Genomic DNA, 7,602 nt, shown 5'->3' with positions numbered 1-7,602 from the left:
ACTTCAAGGAACCCAATCCTGAGCCCTCTAGAGGTTACTGAAATAGAGGACTGATTGAAATGAAGAAATTCAGAAGCAGACTAAGCGGAACACTGGATCACATTAGAATATTACCCTTTATAGTGGGAATAAAACTGTCACGACATAATGAATTTACGCATCAGTTGCTTGGAATATCATTGTAATATTTAATTTGCTTTCCTGTCACACCACTTTTATTAATTATGAAGTTTATCAATACACGTTTATTTAAAACAATGTCATTTATTATTAATACAGTTTCATTCCGTCTTTATTAGAAGCTGTATCACAGATAATGCATATAAAGCCTTCAGTATGCGATTGTGAGTTCAGTTATCCCAGGGAGTGAAGAGAACTGAAATTAAGTAAAATGACATTTAAATAGAGTGTAAGTCTTAAAAGTTACCTCTCACTTCAAAATATTTACAAGACTCTACCAGGAGTGGGGTTTGAACCCACATGGATATTTGTCCATTAAGTCTTAAATCCAACGCCTTAACCACTTGGCCATCCTGGTCAACAGCGACTTTATCTCCGTTGTTTAACATTTCAATATGATTCAACTATTTAAAAAAAAATAAACCAGGGCCCTGTCACAGAAACGTACCCCGTTCTGCCGCGCAACAAACGGGTACTTAGCACAGTACTAAAGAGGAGCTGTGTTTACTGTCAGCAGACATTTCCTCATTTCGAAAGACGTTTTCGCCTTCTCTCAGCTTTTTAAAGACGGTCATAAACGATCAAGAAGTAATTAATTTCAGTTTGAAGTCTGTTTCTTTTGTCTCCGCTTTTGATGAAGAAAAGCCGTGCGTGGGAGATCCCCTCTCTGAAGAAGTTTGCCGTCACCCTGCAAGAGAGAAGATCCATCATTCACCGAGGCAACCGCTGAGACAATTAACATTAAACACGTGAAATGCGAGATGCTTTCTACTTAGGGATTTTTTCGTTTCTACTTTGTCAGAAGTAGGATTTAAACAAAGGTCTCCAGGAAAAGCTGCAACTTAAACGCAACACCTTAGACCACCAACCATCCAACCTGTGTCTCTTATATGGAGTTATATTTTATTTCTTTCTACTTGTTGAAAATAAAAAAGTGAAATCATGTAATGAGGGAAATGTCTTTTTTCATGGGAAAAACTAGTACGAGCAAATGTAAAGTTAGAGCAGCGCTCAATAAAAACGATCAGAAACCGAAAGCGCTTCTTATGCGGATCAGTATATTCCGATGCCGGTGGTTCTGCAGAATAAGAAAAGCCGATCTCAAAGCAGTGTGTTGCCATTACGGCTACTCTGGCTGCAGCTGTTTTAAGATCTACTCAGCGGCACAGAAAGTTGTAGGAGGTCAGACTGGTTTGCGCTGTCTGAAAAACAGTATGCGAATTTAAGCTTATTTAAATAAGATTATTTACAATATAATACATGCTCCAAAAGCGTTAATCCTGCAGTGGCTGCTATTTGAAACGCCTTCATAAATGACGTGTAATAGAGATTTATGCAGCTGGCTTCTATGCTTCACAGTATGTTGCAATCAGGAAAATAAACCTATAAGAAATGTACAATACAAGGTCTGTTCCCAAACGTGAAAGCTGTATTACACTGATGTCGGTCTTTTTGAAATAATCCAGATTGTAAAAACGACTGCGCCCTAGCAGATCAAAATATTACAAGAAGGCTGTAAAGCACACTCTGAATCGATCCGAATATTTAATTTCCCGGTCCGTTTAGGCTACAACAGGCAATTTTACGTTTATCCAGCAAAGCATTTCTCAGTTTAGTGAACTACTGGTGCTTTTAAGAGATCTGAACGTAGTTCGTCAGGATGGCCGAGCGGTCTAAGGCGCCAGACTCAAGGGCTCCTGTCTTTCCATTGCTTGGGTGTTCTGGTCTCTGAATAGAGGCGTGGGTTCAAATCCCACTCCTGACAAATAATACCTTTTCTCTGTCCTGCATTTTCCCTTCTTGTTGCGCTCGCTGACAATGACAGGAAGAGGAAAACGGATAAACCGGTTTGCGGGCACATGATGGGCAGGGAAATGCTTCGTGAACACTTCAATGTGATTAGCAGAAAGTCAAATAGGCTTCGATTCTCCCTTACGTTCGGGCTGCCTGTAATCGAGTAAAGATTTACTGCAAAGTATGTATTCCAATGTGAAAGACCGAAATATAAAGCCAGAAGAAGATTTATTAAAACATATCTGTTTTCCTTGTGGTTTATCCTTTATTTAATTAAATGTGGCATTGTGAAATCAACCTGTAGCCCTACCGAATGTAGTCACTCTCCCAGTGACAGCGGCAGGAGCAGAGAGATTATATCAGAGCTCGAACAGAGAGTTCGGAAATCGAGGGAAATTGATTTACAGAACATTTTATTAAACTTTCCTATCTGCTCGGCCTTACTGAAGTATTTTAGCTTTTTTTGTCTATTTCTATACTTTACAGTTGTAAACTTAAACTTGTCCGTTTAGCCAGAGAAGAGAGATATAAGCGCTATACCCCACGGTAACCTCCGATTCCAATAACCTTGACTAAAGCAGGAAGATCAGTTTCTGCTCGAGACAGCAGTTTTCTGAACTGTAAATCTCCAACAGTAGCTGGAGACGGTGTGTGTCCGGGTTCAGCAGCTATACAATTCACGTGTCCTCCCTCCTTTATTACCTTCATACACTCCTCTTAAACCACAGCAAACTCCCGGAATATTTCGGTGAACAGGTAGTGGGTCTTTCTTTCCGAGATCACAGGCAGAAAAAATAAACACGCTGAAATAAATTTCCTAAAATCCAAAGAAATACAGGTACGATTCTGATGTATCTCAATAGTTTTGGCACGAATTTGCAATGCTAAGCTATTGGGCTCTGCACGCGTGGGCTCGAATCCCACTCCCGTCGGTTTGAGCCTTTGTGTTCTGTTTCTAAGTTGGGTTGGCGGTCTTTTGCTACTTTAGGAGAGCAGCAATATTTCTAGCGTTGGCTGAACATGGCTTAGTAGCTGACAGACAATAGTCTCTTAATATTTCGGCTAAATTTATGTTTTGTACTGCTTTCACCTGATATTAATAGTAGTCCTGATAAACGGTTTTGGGACATGGCGCATCTTGAAAAATGTTCTTGTGAATTTCAGTTTGAAAAAAATGCACGCACCAGAAACCGGAACTGGTCGTGTTTACATAATACGCAATGCAATAGCAAAGTTTGGATTTGAAAATAAATCTTGCTATGAGTCCTTAGTTGTTACAAGAGGCGTTATAGGACTTTTAGCTCATAAATCCATCTTCCATTTGTACTCCATCAATATTAGCAATGTTATCTTTACCTAGCACTAAATGTAGCTCTAAATAAATGCAAATTTTAAAATACATTTAAAAATAAATGCTATTCCATATATTGTAACTTTGTGGTATTTAGAATTTTTATCTGAGGATGCAGGGGAAAGTATTATACAACTGTGAAAGAGGCTCGGATTTTAATACAATTTCGATCAAAAGAAAACCAAAATCCGTAAGATTGAATTTGACCTTCAGTTGAAATATTTGAAGAAACTCTCAAAGAAGCAACTGCAGTAGTGGAGAGATTTGATCCGATGTTCCGATGTTTGCAGTTCAATAATCCATTCGTCCTCGAAAGAAGCAAAGGCAAGTATGTTTTGAGTGTCACCATGATCCTCTTCTCAATTCAAAAGAAAGTTTTTATGTGATCCTGTTCCCACTAGAAAAAGAGTCGATTTCTGCCTGCACCGATGTCCCTTCAAATGTTTTATAAGAACTATGGACGTTTATAGAGTAGAAGCCTGGTCCATTTCTTCTACTAAACGAGACTATGGGAGTGAGTATTTTGATATCGAACTGGGATTTAAATAAAGAGGAACACTACACTGCATTGGGCTACACGTGTGACAAAACATTTACTTTCCGACCTCTCGATAGCTCAGTTGCTAGCTCTTAAGGCTGTAGACAACAACAGCAGGCGTTTCTTATGTCCCTGGTTTGAATCCAGTTCAAATGATGGTGTTTTCTTGTTCCTTAATCAAAAAGTGAAAATTTCGAATTTGTCTTTCACTTTGATGTTCACCCGAAACCTCAGTATACAAAGAAGTAGAGGCTCCTGTTCTGATTAATCCTCAAGTCTGATTGTTTTGCTTAGACCTTTAAAATGTACACTGTTGACTGTTTGCGCTTCCTAACACAATTAAAAACCCGCCGACAAGTTACCGATCGGGAGTTTAGTTCAGTGATAGCGCGCACTTAAGACTCTCCGTTTTCTATCGCCGGCATCTTTGTATTCTTTTTAAACGCGATATCTTTTATTCTTCGTGTGTGAATTTCAGGGAGACTCATAAACCCTTTGTCTGTTTTAAAGATACATTATTTTAAACCAGACATAATGAAAGACGGAGTAATTAGACACACGTACAAAACACATGAATCTAATTGAGAAAATGTTGACCGTGGCGATGTACAGTATTACTAGCTGCTCTGAACTCAATGTGGTGCTGTATGGGAATGCGATGCAAACGCCAGTGGCACAATGGATAACGTGTCTGATTACGGATAAGAAGACTTTAGGTTTCTACTCCTTCCCGGTTCGTGAAGAAGCTTTTAAACCACGCTACTCAACACTGACATCGTAGTGTGTGCGGTCCTACACAACCTTACTATCAACTAGATGAGTCTTCTGTTCCATCCCGATTCTTTCCGCACATTCCTGCTATTTCACCACCGTTATTGTAGGATAACAGCCACAGACACGAGAAGATACACTATTCCGAACAAATGTCTTGAAAAATCACGTTGAAAAGGGTGACAATACGTTTTTTTTTGTTTCTTTAAGGTAACCTTACTTTTGCCTGTAAAGTTCACATTCTTTTCTGTAGCCGCAAATCCCCAATATTTCTGCTGTCTCCCGAGAAACACAAGCGTGGAGTCAAATCATATTAAATAACACAACACATCTATTAATTTAACACCCAGATGTGACAGAACACATGTAAGACTTACACACAGCCTTTAATGTGCGATAGTGAATTTGCAGGTATCCTGGGGAGGGAAGAGAACTGATATTAAGGAAATACATATTTAAAGGGGATGTAAGTCTTAAATGTGTTTTGTCACATCTGGGTGTTAACTGAACAGTTTTTTTAGCATTATTTATTGTGTTTTGACTCTATACTTGTGTTTCTCAGGAGACAGCAGAAATATTGATGTTTACATTTATATTCACATTCCCGGTGATATTGACTTAGGTACTCAACTATTTACTTGTAGTTTGACTCGTGTCAAAAGTTGAAAATCTCTGCAAACATCAAGATGGCTAAGGACGTGGAAAGAAACTCAATCACATTTAGAGAAGGTAATGTTTAGATCGGATTAATTCGAAATGTGTCTCTGGGTGCGTTTGATCTACCAACGTTGTGTTTAACTGAAGGACACCCTGACTGAGTGTGCCATAGAAACTGACACACGTCGTATTTTTTCTACATTCACAGATTTTTGGCTAAAGTAAAAAAAAAAATCGTTGTCATTTTCTTGCCAGCTGGCAGTAATTCTTTTGCACTGATAAGAAAGATGAGCAATTTATCTTTCGCAATGTGTGGATTTCTTGAAAAACAAGTCGTGCCAAAAACGAAATGAACATTTCATTTAAACATAATGCTGAAGAATATTGTCTGTAACAATAAACGGTGCGCGAAGACAGGAAGACAGGCACCGCTGGGATTTGAACCCAGGATCTCCTGTTTACTAGACAGGCGCTTTAACCAACTAAGCCACGACGCCGGCAGAATTCGCCTCTTTTACTTCCACTTGGACACACCGCTCTGAGACACCTGCGTTCAGTAAGCGCTGAGTCGGCTGGCTGAGCACGTTGCCTCCTTTACATTCAATAGGAGCCCCGACACTAAGAGAAAGGTACAGAAATGGCTTTTATCGGGCACTTTTCATGTCCAATGCGCTTGACATCTCCCACGGGCGGCAGAGTTCATTTACGACACTTTTCCTTTCTTTATTCTTTCTGTACTCTTTGATGAAAAAAAACGAGCAATCATGTAAGGGACAATGTATTTTTTCATAGAGAAAACGTGCACCAGGAAATGTTGTGTTTAGAAGAAGTGAGTTAACATGAAAAGTGACCTAATTTACCGGAGCAAATGCTCACCTAGCAAGAGCTGCTTTGCTACAAGAGAGAAGTAAAGACGTGATCATTTCACACCGTTGTGGAACAAAACGCTTTTTTTGTCAAGACAGAAAACCAGGCTGCTCCAGGTGAGGCTTAAACTTTCAACCTCGGCATAACTCCACTGATTGTCATTTTACTGTACATGGCCTGAACCAGGAAGAAGATTGGAAGTCAAGACGTTATGGTGTTGTTTTAATACTTTCCTGCTCTTTTAATATTCAGGTTTAATCTTTTATTTGGGAGTACTTTCAATTGATATTAATCCTAGTCCCAATGAACGATTCTGGGCCATGGTGCATCTTAAATAATGTTCTTATAGATTTCAGTTCCGAAAACAACTCAGTAGCAGGCTATGCAGAACAAGTGAACACATTTCGAACTGTTGTGAATGCAGTGGAAATAATTTAGTCACTAAATAACAAGCTTATGCACCACTCGCTTGAAAATTGTTATATTTAACAAAAATTGCTTTCCAGACACCACAACTATTCACAATAATTTTATCAATACATGTCTTAATGAAAAGTGTAATTTTTTAATAATTAACTTTAATGTCCATCTTTATTAGTAGATGTATTACATGTACAGCCTTTAATATGTGATAGTGAATTTTCAGGTATCCTGGGGAGGGAAGAAAACTGAAATGAAGGAAATACATATTTAAAGGGGTGTGTTCTGTCATATCTGGGCGTTTGAATAGATTTGTTGTATAAGTTATTGTGATTTCACTCTATAGTTGTGTTTCTCAGGAGAAAGTCGTTACATTGGGGGTTTGAGGGTATAGAAAATATGTTGTGCTGTACAGGTAAATGTAAGGATATGTTGAAAAAAATGTATTGTCACCTTTGTGAACGTCATTATTAGATATCTGTTGATCGTTTAGCGACCTAGGCCTCCCTCTGGACTCTGCACTGAGTTGAAAGCTACAGTAGCTCCTCACTGCTTGTCCTGTATTGTTACCTGTGCTCTCGTCTGCATTATCGATGTGCAGCACAGCACCAAGAACACCATAAACTTTGTGACGGAAAGTGCTTAAGAGCATAAAAAATATTGAACATTTTAAACATTCATAGAACAACTTGAAAACTGAGGGACAAAAGACCATCTATTTTGCAGGTTCACAGTAGTTGCAAGAAAACCAGTCGCCTGACTAGTGACCTAGAGATAAAAAGTTCGATATTCTACTGACTGGGCTATTCCTGTCTACTCAGTTTCTCTCTGAAACAACGTTTTTCAAGAAATTTGCAAAATTTGAAATACAATACTTGCTTAAAAGTGCAGATTATTTTTTACGCAAAACTGCAAATGGAGAAAACAGACTCTTTGGAGTCTCTGTGGTACAATTGCTTAGTGCGGCCAGGTTGGGACTAAAATTATAGTAAGGTGATGGTTCAAGTGCATCCAGGCACACCTT

The 7,602-nt window shown here is 38.8% G+C and overlaps 2 non-coding genes across 2 annotated transcripts; one reads left to right on the top strand and one right to left on the bottom strand.

Annotated features, from left to right (window-relative positions):
• The first annotated feature begins 1,834 nt into the window (after positions 1 to 1,834).
• trnal-caa (transfer RNA leucine (anticodon CAA)) lies at positions 1,835 to 1,945 on the top strand. The gene is made up of 2 exons: positions 1,835 to 1,872; positions 1,900 to 1,945. It is a non-coding gene; the product is annotated as a tRNA-Leu (tRNA).
• Positions 1,946 to 5,714: 3,769 nt separating this feature from the next.
• On the bottom strand, positions 5,715 to 5,788 carry trnat-agu (transfer RNA threonine (anticodon AGU)). The gene has a single exon. It is a non-coding gene; the product is annotated as a tRNA-Thr (tRNA).
• Positions 5,789 to 7,602: the final 1,814 nt, after the last annotated feature.

Source organism: Atractosteus spatula, assembly GCF_055471065.1.
Source record: "Atractosteus spatula isolate fAtrSpa1 chromosome 10 unlocalized genomic scaffold, fAtrSpa1.hap1 SUPER_10_unloc_3, whole genome shotgun sequence".
NCBI classification, from domain to species: Eukaryota; Metazoa; Chordata; class Actinopteri; order Semionotiformes; family Lepisosteidae; genus Atractosteus; species Atractosteus spatula.
Note: the sequence above shows the minus strand (reverse complement) of the source record. Positions and strands in the feature narration are given on the sequence as shown.